Genomic DNA, 21,549 nt, shown 5'->3' with positions numbered 1-21,549 from the left:
AGCACAACTCAGCTTCAGGTAATGAACCAATAGTATTTCTCAAAGTTTAGTCCAAGATCCTCCTACAACCAGAAATACCTGGAGAGCTATTTTTTTTTTTTTTTTAAGATTTTATTCATCCACTTGACAGACAGAAAAAGAGAGAGAGAGAGCACAAGCAGGGGGAGTGGCATGCAGGCCAAGAGGGAGAAGCAGGCTCCCTACAGAGCTGGGAGCCCAACGCAGGGCTCAATCCCAAGACCTCCTGGTCATGATCCAAGCAGAAGGCAGATGCTTAACCAACTGAACCACCCAAGCTCCCCAAGAGCTATTTTTTTTAACTTATTTACTTATTTTAGAGAAAATGGTAGAAAGAAAGAGAGCACGGTGGAGAGGGGCAGAGGGAGATGAAGAGAAAAACTCAGGCAGACTCCGTGCCAAGCATGGAACTGACACAGGGCTGGATCTCACACAACCTGAGCCAAAACCAAGAGTCAGATGCTTAACCAACTGCACCACACAGGTGCCCCCTACCTGAAGAGCTTTTTAAAAATAAAAATTCCTGTTGCACCTGGGTGGCAAAGTCAGGTAAGCATCTATCTGACTCTTGATTATGGCTCAGGCAGTGATCTCAGGGTTGTGAGACTGAATCCCAAGTCAGGCTCCACACTGAGTGTGGAGTCGGAGATTCTCCTCTCCCTCTACCCCTCCCCCCGCTTACATTTCCCGCCCCCACCTCAGTCAAATAAATAAATAAATCTTAAAAAAAAAAATTCAAATTCCTGGACTCCCTTTTAGACCTAAGACTCAAAATCTCAGTAACAGGGCCCAGGATTCTGCACTGCAAAAAGGACGCCAGGTGGCTGTTGGGCACCTCCAAGTGAGAACAATAATATTACCACTCAGATTAAAATGTTTGAGATCACTGAGAACAGTAATGCAGTGTACCCCTACCAGCAGCATCTGTGAAGAAATACTACACTGTACTACAATTTTAGGTTGCACTTTCACGGCATGTATTTTATAAGCATATTCTTGCCATTGATGGGAGGCCCCCACATGTCCACATTTTCATAGGAGCTAAGGGACAGGTGCGGGCAGGGGTCCAGATATGTTCAAAAGTCTATTTCCTTATTCACAGAACCTTCACTGGCCTCTTGTCACGTGCTACAGACTGTATGAAGACGTGGAGATAATTAAGAGCCTCCCTTGTCCTCGTGGAGGGTGTGTTCCAATATGGGAAATTTAAATGTGATAAAGCTCACATTTATTGGATGTTTACCGTGTGGCCATTTACAAGCACTGTTTCATTAACACTTTAGGAAGACAGACTCTTATTGAAGTCATTCTCCAGGCAAGAAAGTTGAGCTCAAGCTTAATAAGCTTAAGCCCCAATGTCAATAACCCAAGACTCCTGAACTCTGAGCCTTCCAGCATCCTACAGAATAATGTAAGCTGGTCACGATTTACAGGCATCTTGGGTGTGAGGACTGAAGAGTAAATCAGGCTGGCAGAAACCATAAAGTGAGGAGGAACAATTTAAAACCCTAACGTGATTTTGGAACAATCTTGAAATCACCCATATCTCTTCCACCTCTTGGGCTTTGGTAGTTAGAACACAGAATTATTTCAATGCCCTACAAATCTGCAGATAAATGCTTGATTCCTTCTGTTAGGAGAGAGAGATCTGTTAAGACACCCTGACAATCCTCCATGTTCCCCTATGATATGTAAAAGACAATTTAGATATTCAGCAACCTGATGCGGGCCTTAACTGTGGAAGGCCTGAGGCAGTAGGAATCTAGAAGAACTATTTGCCTTGGTTATCTAAGTTTCCATATCAAAACTCTTCCCTCCTATTAGGGGAAAAAGGTTTCTCCAGTGGAGAGATACTTCTGTGATTGCTACAAACCTGGGTCCAAAGCTTGAGACATTAGACTGCCCTCTCCCCGGGAGGCTCTTGACATTCTGATAATAAAAATTGCCAGTTATGAAATGGCTTTTTCTTTGTATTTGAGGTTACTCTGGAAACTGCAGTTGGCCATGGCTCTGAGAAGGCTCTTGGAGCTATGAGAATAATCATGAGGTTAAGTAAACTAAGGTTTCCAGTCCTGGGACCCGGGATCCAGTCACAGCTGCCTCACTCCTTCGGAGCTGCTGGAGACTCCCACACTGCCAAGTTCCCAGGAATGTCCTCAGAACCTGTGACACACAGCACTCCCTGGGCCCTTCTCAGCTGAGCCTCTCCTATTTCCTATTACCTGACCAAGTCCCTTTGGAACAAAATACTTGGTACAAAAGACCCAGATTCCGTTTCCCTGCCAAATACCTTAGTATACAGTTGGTTACACAGTCCTGATCTCCACCTGGTTCCACCCTCTGACGGCTGGATCTTACCCTTCCTTGTAGGCCTCCAGGGCTGGTCTTGTTCATTTGTTCCCTTTTCTATGTGACGGCATCCTGGAATATTATTGATCTAGACGGGTCCTCGCAGGATCAAACACTGTCTGAAACACGTCAAAGATGGCTACAGCCACCACATCCTGAGCCTTACCCTCTCTCAGGTGGACAGTCGCATGAGACTCCGGCGTTTCAGCAGGCACATATGGCCAGAATCTCCTCTTTCCCCCACCAGATTCACTCAGCTTCATCTTCCTCTCCCATTTCATTCTCATATGCCTTTGTTGGAAATACATTAGTCCCTATTCAGTGGGTGTTTGACATTCTAACTAATAGAATTCAAAGTAGAGTCTTTGGTATGAACAGAACTGTGTCCACACCCAAAGAGAGTGCATATGCTCAACTCCAATGTGACTCTGTTTGGAGATAAGGCTTTCAGGAGGTTTAAGGTTAAAATTCCTAAGGCTTACGGTTTAAATTCCTAAGGTTAAATAAGGTCATATGGTGGAATCCTAATCCAATAAGATTGGTGGCCTTATTAGAGGAAGTCGTGTCTCTCTCTCCCTGTCTCTCCAGGCACAGGCCCCAAGGAAAGGCCATGTAAGTGCACAGAGAAGGCAGCTAACGGCAAGCCAGAAAGACAGCTCTCACCAGAACTCAACCACATTGGCATCCTGATCTCAGGCCTCCAGCCGGCAAAACTGTGCAAAATAAATTTCTGTGGTTTAAGCCACCCAATCATGATATTTTGTTATGGTAGCCCAAGCTAAGACAGTCTAGTTCTTAAATTGTAATAAATTATGCTAACAAAAAATACCATGATGGGTGCTATCATACAAATCAATACTATGCAATGTTGGACTAACCCAGCCTTGAGGGTAGGAAATCTCTCTAGAAGAAATGATGTCTAAAAGCTGAATCCTAAAGGATGAGAGGGATGGAAAGTATCTTCAAAGCAGAAGTGGCCCTGCATGTGCAAAACTCAGAGGATGAGAGTGACCATGGTTTCACTAGGCACTACAAGTACCTCAATATGGCCGAAGAGGAGAGTAGAAAGATTTAGAATGGCCAAAATTGGGACTGAAGATATTAGCAGGGATAGGTTGAGAAAGCCTTCCTGACCACATAAAGAAATTGAAATTTATTTTGAAAGTACAGAGAAGCCACCTGAGGATTTTTAAACAAAGGACTAACAAAACGGGAAGTATATTTTAAGAATGGTCATGGGAATAAGCAGCATGTCCATGTCAAGGATGCCTTCAGCAACAGCAACAGTAGTAATTCAACTAATATTTATTAAGAACTTATTATAGACCAGGAACTTTTCTAGGTACCAGAGATATAGAAGTGAACAAAACAGACAAAAACAAAGCAAAACAAACAAACAAACAAAAACCCCACCCTGCTCTCATAGCAACTTATTCTAGTATGCATAAACAAAGAAAAATAAAATGTGTCAGATAGTAACTGGAGTACCAGATGAGTATGGGTGAGCAGGTTATAGAGAGAATTTGCTAGTAAAATGACATTTGAGCAGAGACCTAAAAGAAGTGAGGAATAGACTGGTAGAATCTGGGGTCAGATCACCTTGGGAAAAAGAACAGCAAGGGCAAAGGTCCTGAGGTAGGAGCAGCCTGTCCCAGAAACAGGAGATGGTGAGAGAGGGGAGAAGGTGCAGAGCTGATGCCAGAGAGGCCAACTCATGTGGTTTCTTGGGATATACTCAAAACCCTCAATTCTTGGGCTGTCAGAGCATTGCTACAGCCCATGAAAAAGCGCACAGGATATAAATTCTGCCCCATTTCTGTTCCACACTTTGGACCCCAAAGCAGCTCTTCTTGGATCCAAAGTTTCTCTTGGACAGTTCTGCCATCTATTGACGACAGTCCCTCCACCAGATTCTCACACCAACAAGTTCGTTTTCATTCCTACTCCACTAACCAGAGAAATTTAAACCCAAGGAATTTAAATTCTAAGGAATCCAAAGGAAACTGGTACTAAACCATCACTTCATTTTTCATGCCACCTTTTGTTCCTGCGCCCAACCAAAATTCCCCCTTTCTTTCCCACAACCACACCCATGCGTCTGCAAATGTTGGAGAATTCCAATACTTAGAAGAAAAGATGGACCTATCTACACCAATGGTTCTCACACGCCTCCCATGAACCTGCCAAGAGCTGGATTTTCACTAAATCCTTAGTGAAATTTAAAAAAAAAAAAAAAAAAATAGTAGTAGTTGAATGGGTTTTCGTGAAATTAAATTTCTTCCACTTAAATTTCGTTTGGGGATCTGTTTTGATTAGCTATTGTAACCACCACCAAATACCTTAGCTATGTAAAACAATAAAAGTATATGTCTTACTGTGCTGACGATTAAGCTATTGTCTTTCTTCTCAAAACCCACCTTTTTCCATACTCAGCTATAGGGTGCTATGGCTGGAACTCCGCAAACCACATTCTCCTTTTTCTGGCTGTTTCCTGGAGGTTTTGCCAGGAGGGAGTGCGGCAAGGAGACTGAAAGACTGGACGAGGGATAAGGGACAGGTGCTCTCTTGGGCTGTTTTTGTTTCATCGTCTGTGTTTCTGCGGGTTGCTCTGTTTTGCTACAGCTACTGATGCTACCTGAGCACCAGTTCCTTACCTGGAGGATGCAGCTGATTCTGGAAGTAGCTGGCTCCACTTTCCAGGGTTTTTTTCCCCCCTGCTTTCCCAGATGAGCCTCATCAGGCTCCCAGAGAGGGGGACGCCGCTTCACCGGCCAGTGTCCCCCCTCCTTATAGTCTGAGTTTCAGCTCCGCGCTGGCTCACTTGGAGTCCAACAGAGTGAAGATGTTCTGGGTCGGCAGTGGCCATTCGGGCACACAGGTTCCTGCCTCCCCCGAAACAGCCCGGACTGGAGCTTCGGGACCTTAGCGGGAGGCTGGGCATCTGCTGAACACGTGCAAAGGAAGGTGTGGGGGGAGGATTTCCGGACCGGGAGAGCAAGCGCAGACGCTCACTTCCGCCTCGCCCAGCGCTCACCGGCAAGGCAGCTGGGAAATGTAGTCCAGCTTTTGTGGCCTGCGCAGCAGCCCTGCCGCAAGGTCCTTCCTATACCTCGTGTGAAACCCTCTTTCATGCGTTAGGGTGCTTAGTAGAGGATAGGTTTTCATGCCGGCAAAATAAGAGGTTACTCGTCCCCCAAGCCCCAGCGCTCAATAAGTCAGTGAAACCCAAAAGTTCGAGAACAACCCTCCCGGGATAACACCTGCTTTCCGTTGCCTTCTTTATGCTCACAGAGAGGATCTGTTTAGGTTTATTTCCAAGTTTGACTTTCTTTCCTCCTGAACGCAGTGATGCATAAAACTTCTCTCCCACTATAGTATGGAAAATCTATAGTCGTACCTCATCCTTGATTTCTAACATCAGGGTTGTAATTGTTCTTTAGCAAACAAGTATATTAGAGATTCCAGATGAGTGTTGAAACTGAGATAGCATTGGCCAAATTCGCTGAGCTCCCTAGAAGTAATTTTCTACTTAAAAAAGAAGAATACCGAGTTTAGTTTAGAACAAGCTCAAAGTTAGTTTTGTACTCGTTTCTACCTTTTCTTAAGCTTGCTTTCCAACTGGTTAAGTTAACGTACTTACACTTGGCTCTTTCATTAATCTTTGCAAATTATGGAATGTTTTGCATAAACCTCCGCCTACCCATAAATTGCTGTTGAATCCATATTGGGTAAGATCACTAAAGATAAAGGTCATCTGACCTTTAGAAGGTGACACTGATTATGAGGCCCTGAGGATATCATCCTTTTGCCTGCAAAATGAAAACAAATTTCGTCTTCAGTGCCATTTCTTTTTTTTTTTTTTTTTAAGTAATTGAACCAGAAGTTTTCAGGGTGAGCAGACAGAACCCTTAATTAATGCAGGAAGAATGTTTTACACCCAAGCCAGGACTGTGGGAGGTAAAGAGGCAATTAATAGTCTGTCTCTCTCTCTGTCTCACTCTCGCTCTCTCCCTCTCTCTCTCTTTATATTCATAACAAAACATTTAAAAGGAAAAGCATTATGCCAGCAGGGTTTTTTAAAGACAACTACTATTTCTTTTTCTTTTTCTGTAACTCCTGCACGTCCAGAATGAGCTAGACTGTGACTGACTATTGCTGGAAAATCTTAAGTTCTAACCACCCAGTGAACATCGAAACCGATGCATTAAAGACCTCCAGCAGCCTACTCCTCTTCCGTTTTCCCTCTCCTCTTCAAGAACACATCAGCATTCACCAAGTCACTGGAGCTAAAAAAAAAAAAAAAAAAAAAAAAAAACTTAGAATCGTTCTTGGCAGGTTCTTGTGTACAATTTCAGTGCACGTGGCATTGCATTGTGTGTATTTATTATTACTCGCTTCTCCTTCCAGCTACTGAAACCCAGGAACCCTTACTTGGTTTTGGATCTCTAGTGCTTACGTGATGCTCACACAGAGTCCACACCACGTAAATGAATTTTAGTTCTTCCTCTTCCCTAGCTCTTTATTTTTGGTCACCAAAAATGTCTCCTGATTCTGTCCTCTCCCCCAGTATCTACACCCCTGTCACTCTCACTTGAACTATCCAGAATCTTCACTTGATTATTCTCTCCAAGTCCAGGCTCACCCCCTCTTCTACCTGCCCTCCCACAGAGATGCCAAGTTACGGTTCGCCAACACAAGTCTAATCTACTTATCCTTTTGTCTCATACTTTCAGTAGTTCCCTAGCAACTGGTATAAGGTCCAAATTTCTAAGCATAATTTTCAACACAGCTTCCCTGCCCCAGTTCATTTCCAGAGACTTGCCCACCATGTATCCTAAGCTCGAGCCATTCCAAACAACTCATTATTTAATCAAGAAATACTCCTTTAGGGCTCTGAGTTTGTTCTTTCTCCTTTTCCATTCAAAATGCCTTTTCTACTCTCCTCAGAAAGCTCCTACTCATCCATCAACACCTAGAGATCCTGTTCCTCCACTAAAGTTTGTGCCTGTCAAAGGTAGGGACCAGGTCTAATTTATTATTGGGCTTCTGGTGCCTAATACGGTTTCTGACACCATCGGCATCAACAAATCTTTGTGAAGAGTAATTGCCAACAAGTATCTGGGAGTCTTTAGTATTCTGAATTCCTAATTGATATCTTCACTTCTATAAAGGCTGCATTCCTGCTTTTCAGGATGGCTCCCCAAACGTATTATTTTACTACATACTGGAAACCCTTCAGGACCTCTGCTCAAAATCACAGACATGATAATGTTCCTTTTTAAGTAGCTGAAGAAAGTGGATTTACTTATTTGACAAAAAACAGCTGGTGCAATAAACCTGAGATAGCACAAAGCTAGTCCTTTTTTCTAAAGATGATTATGATAATCTCATCTCACTAAATAATTTTCAAATTACTTCTATATACATTATCTTACTTGATAACATATTGACATGGCCGGCTAATGGTCAAATTCATTAGCAAGTCATCATTTGGACTTTGACAACAAAACGACAAAATCTAGCCCCAGCTCCTCCTCCTACTAACATACTTGGCCTTGGGAACATTACTCAACCTCCTTAAGCCTCCTCAAACCTGTGTTTCTTTGCTAGCAAAAATAAAGATACTGACAGTAAAAGTAATCGGTGTTTTTTCAAGGAAGTTTCTTTTGTTGTTTTTTATTTTTTTTACAAAATTGCATATATTTAAGGTATACAACTTGATGTTTGGATATACATGTTCTTTGTGAAATAATCACCATAATCAAGCTAATTACCATGTCCATTACTTCACATGGTTACCGTGTGTGTGTGTGTGTGTGTGTGTGTGTGTGTGGTGAGAACCCTTAACATCTAACCACTTAGCAAAGTTCAAGTATATGACACAGTGTTATCACAGTCAACATGCTGCACATCAGATCTCCAGAACTTACTCATCTCACATAATTGAAACTTTGTACCCTTTGGCTGACATGTCCCCATTTCTCCCTATCCCCAACCCCAAACAATCATCATTCTACTCTCTGCTTCTAGGAGTTTAACCTATTTGGTCAAAGGATTGTTACAGTAGTTTCAGGTTTTCGTGACTTTTAGATTAGACGTGTAAGTGAGCTCAAGCAATGTTTGTCTGTGCCTGACTTATTTCACTTTGCATGATGTCCCCCAGCTTCATCCAGGTTGTCCCAAAAGTTGGCTTTCCTTCTTTTTGAAGGCTGAATAATATTCTATTGAATATATACCACATTTTCTTTGTCCATTTATCCATCAATGGACACTTAGATTGTTCCCACATCTTTGTCACTGTGAATAATGCTGCAATGAACATGGGAGTGAAGTATCTTTTCAAGACCCTGATATTATTTCCTTGGGATGAATACTTCTGGACATGGGATTGTTGGATCATATGGTAATTCTGTTTTAAATCTTTTGAGGAGCTTCCATTCTGTTTTCCATAATGGCTGAACCAATCTACATTTCCAGCAACAGTGTTTAAGGGTTCCTTTTCTCCACACCCTCACCAACACTTCCCTTTTAATAACAGGCACTCTAAGAAGCATGAGGTGATATCTCAGTATGTTTCCTATAGGCAAACACTATTCTAAATGATTTCCACATAATTCATTTAATTGCATAAGAAGTGAAATAAATACCATGAACTGCCTTTAATTAGGGAACTGAGGCACAGCTAGTAAATGGTAAGGCCCGGGTGGAGACCAGTATTCTTACCCACCATGGAAACCACCTCAGAGATTTTACCCTAAGTACTAAAAGAGATCAAGTATATGCAGCCCTCAGTAAAATACTGGCACACAGTAAATGTTTAATAAACATTGGCTGTTCCTATTCTTATTAGCTGGAGAGGACAATAACAATCCTTCAACGAAACTCTAATGTAATCTAATCACCTGCCTACACCAAGCACCAAAATAGAATTATCCACTTCTCTTACAGCCTCAGTAGGAAAACAAAGAGGGGAGTAGAAGTAGCAACAAAATAAGAGTATATGGATGAAGGCAACTTAAAAGTCAAAGGTACTGTAGAAATGAATGGAGGTGCTGTGTCAGAGGCTGGAATTTTTGGAAGGGTGCCACAACACTGACATTTAATTGTCCTGTTGCCAGTATGGGGACTGCTCATCTTCCTCCTTGACAACCAGCCCAAGCCTATGAAAAAGTGAATAGGGCCCTACACTGTATTTTCCTGTGGAAACAATTCACATGATAATCTTGTCTGTGTCCACACAGGAACCAGCATGATACAGGGAACCCCTCCCAAATCCAGCCTTCCTCACTCCATCCCCATAGAACCCCTAAATTGGGCTCCCTCTTCAAATTCAGCTATCTTCTGTGTTTTACTATTTGACCAATTTTCTCCCCTCGAGACCACATGGATTCATTTCCCTTCCTCATGGTTTTACTGAAAGCCAATTAACAACAATTATCCCTTACAATAGCAGATTAATTAGAAGGAACTTTGTTGCTATAAGCATATCATATATGTCAAGTGAACATCTCCCTTTCTGGAAAGTTCTATGGCACGCTGTTCAATAGAACTTTCAGCAAGGTCATTATCTTCACTGTCTAATGACAGCCACTAGCTACATGTACATACTGGGCTTTTGAAATATGCTTACTGCAACTAAAGAAAGAGATTTTTTAATTTAATTTACTTTTAATAAATTTAAATAGGCAATTTAGGGAGTACCTACCATATTGGACAGAGCAACTGCACACTATTATCCACTTCTAGTAATCAGTGTGGTATGGGCTACTCAAAATTAAGGATCTGACCTCATAAGACCAAAAAAAGTCAACTTGGAGGAGGCCGGTCCTCTAAAGACATGATAACATATAGAGCTATAGCCCAAAACCAAGTATTTCTAAAATTTGCTTTCAGAAGAACTAGAAGGCCTGACTCTCAAACTGGCACTGTGCCACTTTATCGTTATTCAGTACAAGCACATAAAACAATTATTCTATCAGTTTTACAGAAAGATGAACAGTTCAGTGGCAGGAAAAGTCCAGAATGGACTGCTGGCAATCACAGCAAGTCCTGAAAGAAGAAATTAAAAATCAAGTATCAGCCAAAGAAAAGCCAACTAATTTGTCTCTATTCTTTCTCCCTCGCAGAAACGTATCCCCAGCCAGGCGTTGGCCTGGGAACTGCGGTGACTTGCCTTCCTATGAAGATCAATTTGCTAAGGAAGAGAGGGAAGGGACAAACTACACAAGGCAGGAAAAGAGCAAATGCCAAGGCTTTGTGAGAAGCCAAGTGTGTGCAAAGGAATATGGGGCGTGGATATTGAGAACAACAGGAAGCCGTTGGACTGCGTGGAGCAGGGAGGAGACGGGACCCACCCTGGGTTCTGTAAAGATGGCGGCAGGTGGCTGACGATAAGAGAGTTTGGAGTGGGGCAGCACAGCGCGAGAGACCAGTTAGGAGGTCTTTGCCACTGTTATGGCAAAAGAGATGGAAATTAAATAAAGTAATAAACAAACAAATAAGTGATAGAGCTGAGGACGGTGGGTGGCAGAGCCTAAGAGAAAGGGGCATGGTCAACAGGCAGTTAGGAGCAAAATTACTAGGGCTTCATAATGACTGCCACGGGGTAGAAAGGAAGCAGGTAATGAGCAAGAGGTTCTTCTCATTCACAGCTGAATGGAGGGAGAGGCTCTTCCCCGAGGTAGATGTTGGAAAGGACTGGATTTGAGGGAGGACCTAAGTTTCATTTCGGGCACTTGTCTTTGCAGTATCTTTAACACAATTAGGATGGCAAGTACACAGTTGGACATGGACCTTAGACACCAAAGGAACAATTTAGTCCCTACCTCTATTCTGTTTTGCCTTTTTTTTTTTTTTTTTTTTTTAAAGATAAGCTGGTAGTTTGATGAGATGTCTCATTTTTCAGCTCATCAAAGATGATGCCCAGGGGCGCCTGGGTGGCTCAGTGGATTAAAGCTTTTGCCTTCAGCTCAGGTCATGATCCCAGGGTCCTGGGATCGAGCCCCCGCATCAGCCTCTCCACTAGCAGGGAGCCTGCTTCCCTTCCTCTCTCTCTGCCTACTTGTGATCTCTGTCTGTCAAATAAATAAATAAAACCTTTAAAAAAAAAAAAAAAAGATGATGCCCAGAAGTCACATAAGTGCTTAAATAGACCAAGGAGGACTCCACAGCTCCATCCCTGTAGAACTTCCAACTGCCAACCCCTTCAGAAAAGACTGCACTCAAATTCATTTTGGAAATGCTGCAAACATGGTCAAGTCCTCACACACTCTGTCAAATGGCCATCTTGTATGGTCCTGCATGACGTACTCCAGAGTCCACAGGGGTCAGGCGAGAACTGGACCACTACCCAACTCCATCCCGTTGTTACATAGGAATAATTCGTATTGCTAAAATTGAAAGTTTTTAAGAGAAGCTGAAAATGTGAGGGCTTTTTTTTTTTTAAGATTTTATTTCTTTGAGAGAAAACACATAAGCTGGTGGAGGGTCAGAGGGTGAGGGAGAAGCAGACTCCCCGCTAACCAGGGAGCCCAATGAGGGGCTCGATCCCTAGACGCTGGGATCATGACCTGAGCCGAAGGCAGACACTTAACTGACTGAGTCACCCAGGCACCCCTTAATTTAAATCTCTAAATGTTTTGTTCATATTTATTTTTTTTTTAGAAGACCATCTGGGTTAAACAAAATCTCTCACAGTCCACACTTACTCCATGGGCCACTGGTTTGTGACTTTATCTCAGGGGCGGCACCTACAGAGAACTCATGTATCCCTGAGTTAATCCTCCCTAACTGATAGCCTTTCCCACTGAGTCTGAATGCACCCTCAGAATCCATCCCAACACAACGCTCCAAGGGAGATGATGTTCCAAAGCATTCAGAGCTATGGAAGTTGAAATTTATCTGCCCTGTATTTTCTGGCGGTAACCAATGTTGCTCCACAAAAACGTGAAGACGACACAAAATGCCCTCAATTCTTCCCCTCCCTTCAGGAGAAATTGCCTTGGGGCATGCACACACAAATGCCAAAACTCTTTGGTGCCTGTTTCTATTAGTGCAAATCATGTTTCCTGAACCTACAAACAATGTATTTCCATTTCTTCTGCAGCCGGTCTCTATGTATGGCCTTTTAAATACCACTGTAGCTCAGCAAAGTCAACATCTTTTTCTTTTTCTATTCACTCTGGGCCTTCACCTCTCCTCGAAACTTTTTTTTTTTTTTTTTTTTGAAATCTCTACAGCATTTCCCTAAACACCTCATTTTGCTTGATTAAAAACAAGACCTGGATGGTTTTCTCTGATTCTCTAATGTGATGATAACTGATGGAAAAGACTTTTCAAACACTGACCTCAGAACTCAAGTGCAGTGAGAAGATTCTGCAAGGCCTTTTTACTTCCTGCAAAGCCACTCGCTTTGTTTTCACCTGTGTTTCAATAAATGGAAGAAAGAGTTCCCATTCGTTCCAATTAGTTAAAAAAATAATCATTTTCTCATGCAAAATTAAAGCTTAGCAGGCACCTCTCTTTGGGAAGACATGAAGCTGAACACTTTTAATTTAAGCCAAACAAGCGCATTAAGAAGATGTATTTCTCTAGAGCTGTAGTCTTTCAGGGTCCTTGAATGCCAGTTATTGGCTTACTTTTTAGCCTGAGTAAAAGATCTTTTTGCTGCTGTCTTTAAGGATCACCATTAAGAAAAGCAGCAGCAGTTACCGCATTATTGAGTTTTCTTTGTCAGGGGAAGAGGGAGCAGGAATTAGAGTCTCAGACGTTGGATTGCACTGGCATTAGTTCACTGGGACCACCATAACAAAGCATCCCAGAAGGCTTCCACAACAGAAGTTTATTTTCTCACCGTTCTAGAGGCTGGAGGTTCAAGATCAAACTATCAGGAGATTCAGTTTCTCCTAAGGGTCTTTCTCTTTGGCTTGTAGATGGCTGCCTTCTCCCTGCGTCCTCACGCCGTCTCCCGTCTGTGTACGTCTGTCCTAATCCCTTCACTCACAAGGACACCTGATGTAGTGGAGTGCAGCCCACCCAAACGATTTCATTTCAACCGAATTATGTCTTTAAAGACCCTATTTCCAAATACTGTCACATTGTGATGTGCTGAGAATCAGAACTTCCACGTGTGCACTTGGCAGCCAGGGACGGGGGGCGGGGGGGGGGCACACAATTTAACCCATAATGATGACTCTGAGGATAATGTACATAGAGCGGAGTGTGTGTTTAGTGACAAACAATAGAAACTAATTCCTGCTGGTAAGTGCGAAGCAGCGGCAACAGCAACAGAAAGAAAGAAAAAACTCTAAGGCAGGAATGTAATCATGACCCATGAAGGGACAGGAACCAAAGACCGAAAAACTCTCAGAACTTCTCCCCCTCCACTCCTTCTGCTCATAGGTTTCTTCCCTGCCCACCTACCTCCTTTTCCTTCTCCCCATTTCACAGGATAGAATACGGTCCGTAGGCTTACAAGCCTACACAGGACAAATTTTACTATTTATCCAGATGAACCAGCAAGAAAAACCAGCCCTGATTTCCAGGGAAGAGACTCTGACTGTCCCAGCTTGGGTCAGGTGTTCACCATGGTCCCATTATACCGGGGCGATGTGGTCATCTGTTTCCAACGTGGCTGTTCCCCGTGAACTGGAGTGATCTCGATAGGAAAGGAGAGAGACAGGGGAGGTAGAGATACGTGATCATGGGCCTGCGAATAGGGCAGATGCTCTAACACTTGTCGCTGTATGGGTAAGAATGTTTGCATGTCCCACTCTTTTTTCAGACCCCAGGATATTGCTCCCCTGCTCACGAGCCTACTTAGATATTTCTCCTCTGGACGTGTAGACAAGAGGTAACTATAGCAACTGGATGTACAGGTAATTGCTATAAAACCTTGCCCAGGGGTTGGAAAGCCACGGAGAAACTGATCCCTACATTCGACCGGGGCACTAGTTCACAGCTAAGGTGAGTTTCTTGTCCCCAGAACAATCAGTGTTTTACCTTTTAAAAATAAAGAAAAGTGTGTGTGCCACAATTCTGTCTGAAAGCTCGGGCATTGAAGTAGACCCAGGAGATGCAATTTCAAACAAGACTCACCTTTTCATCTTCCAGGTCTGTGACTTGGCTAGGTCTCCGTTGCCTCTAATCTTTTTTGTTCTCTTGGCTTCAGCTGCCCACCATTTCCAGAAGCGGGCTGACGGGCAACGACCCAGGTTTAATGACACCACCCTTGGATCTAAAAAGACATCATTCCTTCAGATGTGGCCAGTTCATCCCCTAAAGGACCATTCAGCCTGTTAGGCATCCCAGAACCTGGGATGATCTCCCTCTTCCTTAATTGCTTCTCACCTGGAACTCACAGACACAAGAACAATACCCTTCCCTCTTTCTCTCTTCTAAACTAAATATAGAATTGGAATGACTCACTTTTGGAATTGTTGAGATAAAGAAGCAGACGTAATGTGGGGTTTTAGGAGCTCAGCTCTCCCTCTTACCAACAGTTTGGGAGACAGCTCCGTGAGGAGCCCTTGGAACCCGGGGCAAGGCTGCTGAGGTTCAAAGCCACGCTCCACCACTTACTAGCTCTACCTTAGGTAAGTTATTAACCTCTCGGAGCTTCGCTTTCCTCACAGAGGTGTTGGGATTCTTAAACAAGCTACTGTACCTGAGGTGTTTAGAGTTATGCAATTGATTGCTCTTACTATTGTTATAATACCAAATCTGGCCTGATGGGCTAAGGAGGGTTGGTCTCTGACAAGACACAGCGGCACTCCCCCTCCATTCCCCATTCAGGGCACTCTGCTCTCCTGCCTCCTTTTTTTTTTTTTTTTTTTTTTTTTTCCATCCTCCCCAGCACCTGAGCATCAGGGAGCCTCCTGCAACCTTCCCCATCAATACCCACCCGGAACTCACTCCCAAGGTAGCAGCCCTCTCCGAGAGCACTGTCTTAAGAGGCAGTTCCGTTTTCTCTGAGAAAAATACCTTCACTATCTTGTTTCCTTTTTTTGGATTTTTTTTCTATTTTTTCTCCCATAATGTGCATGCATCTATAGCCAACGAAGTTATGCCAGTTGTACAAAGGAGTAGTAAGATGCCAATGTCCTCAAGCTATCTCTGCCCCCACCATACTCACTGCAGCTGAGTTTGGAGCCCCTCCTCTCTCACTGGACCATGACATCAGCCTTCCTACTTGGTCACACTATCAATACTTTAGCCAATCCACTGCCCATAGCATTAGGAGTGAGCTGGACAGTTAGGCAGTCAGGGCCAGGGTCTCCAACAAGAAAATATGGGGTCAGGGCAGTTAAGATAAAACACCACTGACATCCTGTTTTGCAGCTTAGACAGGACCACACTAGCATTCTGCTTTGCAGCCTTTGCAGAAATGACTTCTGCAAAACATCCTAAAATAAGACCATTAACCACAAAGCATTTGTCACCATCACGGGCAAGGGGCAGTTAAGACATAAGTCCTGAGATGTCAGCAAAAAAGACCATCAGCACATAGACATTAACCTAATAGGTACACAGATGTGTGACCCAAAGCCCTGATGGGTACAACTCAACACACCCTGGTTGCTTAAGATAGTTCTGCAAAAGAGCTCCTAAAACCACTAAACTTAGAAACTCCAATGGCAACCCTCTTGGGTCCCCTCCCTCTCTGAGAACTTTACACTCTTGCTCCATAAAGTTTGCTTGGCTGCCCACCACTCTTCGTCTGGTCTACCTCTTCATTCTTCCAAGTGGCATGACCAAGAAATCCTGCAACGATAGTCCTAGCATAGGCTCTTCCTAAACATTTAATCACAAAGTAAGTATTTCCAGATTAAAAAACATTTAAAGATCCCTATTACTTAAGAGGTATGTTCCAAAAATTCTTGGCATGGCCCAGAAGCCTGCTTCTAGCCCCAACATACATTCTCCGTCTCGTCTGCTACCATCCCTCTTTCCCATCACCCTACACTCTAGCCAGTGAAAATCAGAAGCCATTTTGTGTAAATCATATGTTTCTTCCAGCAGGAATATTCCAGCCTTCTACTCCTCCACCTAGCTAGCTCTTACTTATTTTTCAAGCTGCCACTCAGCAAACATCTCCTCTAAAAACCGTCTATGTATCTCCCCAGAAATAATCCTCTCTATTCACTTCATATAGTATATATGACAAAGTTCCCTAATATTAGTTTTCTAGATTCTCTCCCACATTAAAAAAAAAAAAGAAAGAAACCTACTCTATTGAAATATGACTGACATACAAAAAGTATAAAGAATTCCTACAACTCAGTAGCAAAAAACAAAGAGCCCATCTAAAAGATGGGCAAAGGACCTGAATAGACATTTCTTCAAAGAAGACATGAGATTTGAAAAGATGCTCAACATCACTAACCATCAGGAAAATGCAGCTCAAAACCAAAATGTGTTATCACCTCACACCTGTTAGGATGCCTATCATTAAAAACAACAAAAGAGGGGCGCCTGGGTGGCTCAGTGGGTTAAAGCCTCTGCCTTTGGCTCAGGTCAGGATCTCAGGGTCCTGGGATGGAGCCCCACATCTGACTCTCTGCTCAGCAGGGAGCCTGCTTCCTCCTCTCTCTTTGCCTGCCTCTCTGCCTACTTGTGATCTCTGTCTGTCAAATAAATAAATAAAATCTTTAAAAAAAAAAAAAAAAAGATAAGTGTTGGCGAGGATATGGAGAAAAAGGAATCCAGGTACTGTGTTGGTGGAAATGTAAGTTGATACATTACGGAAACAGTATCAAGCTTCCTCCCCACTTTACCGTAAGTTCTTTGAAGTCAGGAATCATGTTCAATCAATCTTGGTACCTCCCTCAGCAGCAAGCTCCGAGGAGAGTAGGAGCTGTTAGAAAGATGTGATGAACGAATGAACGAGGCAGGAGGAAGGTGCTATTCTTTACATATAAAGATGACATCACCACAACCCTACCAACAGACTTCACTGTGACCCCCGTTTCCCAACATTGGCATGGATCATATGGATAGGTCCCTATTCCCTCATCCTTGGTAACTGTAGGCCCAATGATGACAGAATGGCTACGTGAGAGCCTTCAACTAGGCACAAAGGACTAGGGACAAAACTAGGCTCTACCCTTGAAGAAAATTCTAATCTCGGTCTCTATTAGTGTCACCCACTCGCCGGCTGAACCCGGCCCTTGCTCAAAGTTAGCTCACAGCATAGTCTGACAGTGGGGTTGAGAAATGGAAGGACATATCTTCACCAACCTACAGTAAAACTGAAAAAACATATGTGCTCCATCTCAGTGGATGAAAGACCCTCTTCCTCCCCACCTGCCTACATTTCTGCTTCCTTCTTTTCATAAAGAATAGCAAAGACGCTGGTATAAACATGAACATAACAACTCTGGTGTTGATTAAACTCTTCATCTTCACTCCCTTGCTAATCAACTACAAAAGCCTTCGATACACACACCAACCTCAGAAAGGTTTTATCACTTAATTACTATAAAACAACCCCACAGGTTAACGCATGCTTGATCTCAAAGGAGTGGCAGTAACCATTATGTTATTAATATCAATTTCACAGCTAGAAACAAGTAGAGAGAATTCAGGCCCAGAAATATGGCACAAAGTCTGAGTTAATGGGATGTGCTCCCTGCCCCCGCCCCAATACTACTCCCCAAAACTCAACTTACCATTTTGTTATGGTCTGAAATTCTGGAACCAGAAATGTATTCCTCTGGGGTTTTTGTTTGTTTGTTTTTTCTGTTAAAATGCAAACATCATATAGGTAGATCACATATCAAACCACGGTCAATCATTTATGCCTAAGAGAAATCTAAATAAATTTAGCCACTTTTCTAGGGCATTGGTGGTTACAGAGGATAGAGAGGGAATGTGAAGAAGCAGTGACTTGAGTAACTGAGGCAGGCCTATCATCCTGTATTGAAAACAAGGATAAAGAGGACTGAGGGTTTGAGAGCAATCCTTACCCGGTTCACACGTGTACTTCCTGCTTGGCATTGATAAAAGTGTACGTAGACAATTGTGTGGCAGTAAGAGGTTGAGGGGTCTGACTGCAGCTCAAATCCTATTCTGTAGGACTGAGTTACTGAGATCTGCTGCCTCTAATTTTACATCATCACTGGCATCCAAAGAATGAGGCAGCGTGAATCCAGCTTGTGTTTCACTGTTTACGGTGTATTTATTTCTGACAGGCTCTGGGTCAATAATTTTTCATAAGTCAAATCACAATATAGGTACTCCAGGAGAGAATTTGTGAGATCATCTTGAACAGTGAATATGTCTTGACTATTTTGTATAAGTGCATGCTTTTTTACATCAGGCTTGCTTGCTAAGAGGCACACTCACAGTGTATGCTACCTTTCCCTTTGGAAGGCAGAATATTTAGAACTCTATGGCAACTTCTGATTTAATTTACAAAATGCCTGCTCGGGTGGGCAAGGTTCTGCAGAGAGTCCTGGTGATCTCCATATGCCTGTGTGGAATGCACAGAATAAATATGATCATCCCCAAACCGCTAAGAGATTTGCTCACCTGACAAGTTGGTAGAGAAACAAGCAGACAGACTCTTCTCTTGGGAAACCCAGAGGATGCCAGGAACGAGGTAAGAGACTCCTTATAGCTACAGGCTCTTATCATAAGAACAACTGATAAAAAGGTATTTGAACAAAAGCCTCAGTTTCATTGAAATAGTTAATGGAAACTCAAGAATCATGACGTCTACCATTGTGTTACATAAGGCTAGACACTCAAGATTCTTCCAACACAGGTCAACAAGGTAAAGATTGTTGTGAATAGAAAAGCACACCTTATATCTCAACAACATAACTTGGTTTGCACATGATGATCCTTAAGAATATTTTCACTAACAAAAATAATTGGCTTAAAGCAGTACCAGGAGTGAACAAAGAACTTGGAAACAAGGGTGCCCACTAACAGACAAACCAAAGAAAGGGATCGCTGAATAGAAGAAAGGAAAAAGTCTACGAGGCCCTTCCAGAAACACAATCAATGATGTTGGCTCATTGGGACCTCAGCTGGACCCCAGGCAAATACTCCTCAAAAGGAATCTGCCTCCTTTTGCTTTGAATCTGCACTCAGCCATCTACTGATTAATAATATTGCTCGACACCCAGAACAGGGGCCACCCACGCACATGCAGGAGTTTTCTCTTGTAAACAATCACGTTGGCATCCGAGTTTATCTGCGAATCTCATGTGAATTGACAGGTGAGTCTTCACTGCTTTAAATCCGATCAGTTCTAAGTATACCGATAAAGCCCAGTCTTTGCAGTCCGTGGACAGTGAAAGCAGCTGCTGCATTTTACCACGGAGACTTTGTGTCTCTATCCTTTCCTTTCCCACTGATCTTTTTCCATTTCCCACTGTTGTTTGAAAGGCTAATTTTCTTCAATGGTAGGACGCATATGCAGTATCTATCCCACACCGAAAGAGCTAGTTGATCCCTTTTAATTGTGCGATTAAAAACCTATTCGAAATGGTTATGTAGCAGTGCAGAGATGCAAGACCAGACTTCATGATTTTTAGAAACACCAAATCTTAAGCTTTCCTAGTGCCACTTTAAGAATCTGAGAAAAAGCTACGGCCCCTCTCTCCACTGAAATGCACAATCACAAGATTTGGAGTTTGGGGGTGGCCCACCAATCCCAACTATAGACGGCTACTTCAGAAGCCTAATCTCATGCAAACCCTTCATTTTGTAGATGGAGAAACTGAGGCTCAGTGAAAGGAAATGACTAACTCAAGGATTACACGACTTGTTACAGGCAGACACAGAATGAGGTCTTTAACGTCTTCCCATCAACATGCGTAGGACTGAGTATTTTTTCACTTTATAATGAGGCTTGTTGACATCCAGTAGACACGGTCGTCCACAGAAAAAAGTCAGTCCATTCTGCTCATGCACCAGCCTATCCTGGGCCCTGGAAAGATCTCCTCACCCAGCCAACCCCCATGGGGTCGTCCAATTCCTGAGTCTTCATTCATATATTTTAAAAGGGTCGCTGAAGGAGGGAAGTAGAGCTGGCCAAACCAAACTGGAGAGGGACCCAGGAATTACCAGAGCTTCCTCAAGCAGCAACCTGAGCTACACATGATGCAAACTTCTGGTTTGCACAGTGATTTCGGTCAAACAGATGTGAGATTATAGAAAGAAAACAGACAATTTTCCTGAACTAACCAGGCTGGCCATGAGAACAGACCATGTAAGAGACCCAGGGAGGCTTCCCCTCAAGCCATTCCTCTGTAAAACATGAACTAATGTGTCTTGGAGATTTTATATTTCATGAAGTGCTTTCGGGTACAGAAATCAAGTGAAGAAGGAAAAATAAAAGGGAGGGAAAGGAGCAGCAGATCCTTAACAGTAAATGTTTTACTTCTAAAACAACCCTGAAACCAACACCTCTTTTTTTTTAACCCATGAAGAATCAGACTCAGAGTAGTTAAGTAATGTACAAAGCCACAGAGTAATTATCAGGATTCAAATCCTGGTATCTGAGGAAAACCCTGTTCTACGGAGGACAGATTTCGATTCTAGAAGGTGAAGCTGCTGTCCTCATTCATGCAGCGCCTGAATTTTGGAGCCTGAAAACTCGCGGGTTCACGTCCTACAGCAAGCTGTTGATTCCATGGGGTCCATGTGTCTCCACACAGTAAGCAGGGCACGAAAATGAGAATCACGCGGTTGCCCATTCTTTGAGAAACACGGGTCTTGAGTAGGGACTCACAGAGACCAACCGCATTCACCACACCCGGGAGTTTGTTAGAACGGCAGCTCCTGGGCCCACCCCTGACCTAGGAATCAGAAACTCCATGGTGGGGGCACCCCACACTGTTTGACCAAATTGTCCAGGCGGTGTAAGACCCACTTAGCCAGTGGCATACGCTCCTTTCTCACGCCCTGCATAAAAGAAACTCATTTACACTTGAACCCTTTCTAGAACAATTCTAACACCTGAAACCTCAGCTTAGGAATCGTGGCAAGACATTCAGTAGGTCCTCCAAGTCCCTCAGACTTGGCAGGAATCCAAACGCCACAGCATTTGATTGTGCCTCATAATTCATTTGGTCCCTTTCCCCCAGGCACAGTCAGAACTCCCAGGGCTCAAGAATGGTTCAAAGAACTCAACCCCAAAATTGTCCTCAGAGATCGCTTCCTACTCAAGAG

The 21,549-nt window shown here is 43.2% G+C and overlaps 1 long non-coding RNA gene across 1 annotated transcript; it reads right to left on the bottom strand.

Annotated features, from left to right (window-relative positions):
* Positions 1-2,933: 2,933 nt before the first annotated feature.
* On the bottom strand, positions 2,934-14,020 carry LOC131811494 (uncharacterized). The gene is made up of 3 exons (XR_009345957.1): positions 13,789-14,020; positions 12,714-12,788; positions 2,934-6,653 (listed from the first exon to the last, which is right to left on the bottom strand). It is a non-coding gene; the product is annotated as an uncharacterized LOC131811494 (long non-coding RNA).
* Between the last annotated feature and the right edge of the window lie 7,529 nt (positions 14,021-21,549).

This window comes from Mustela lutreola, chromosome 1, assembly GCF_030435805.1.
Source record: "Mustela lutreola isolate mMusLut2 chromosome 1, mMusLut2.pri, whole genome shotgun sequence".
NCBI lineage: Eukaryota > Metazoa > Chordata > Mammalia > Carnivora > Mustelidae > Mustela > Mustela lutreola.
This window is presented reverse-complemented; position numbering and strand designations above follow the sequence as displayed.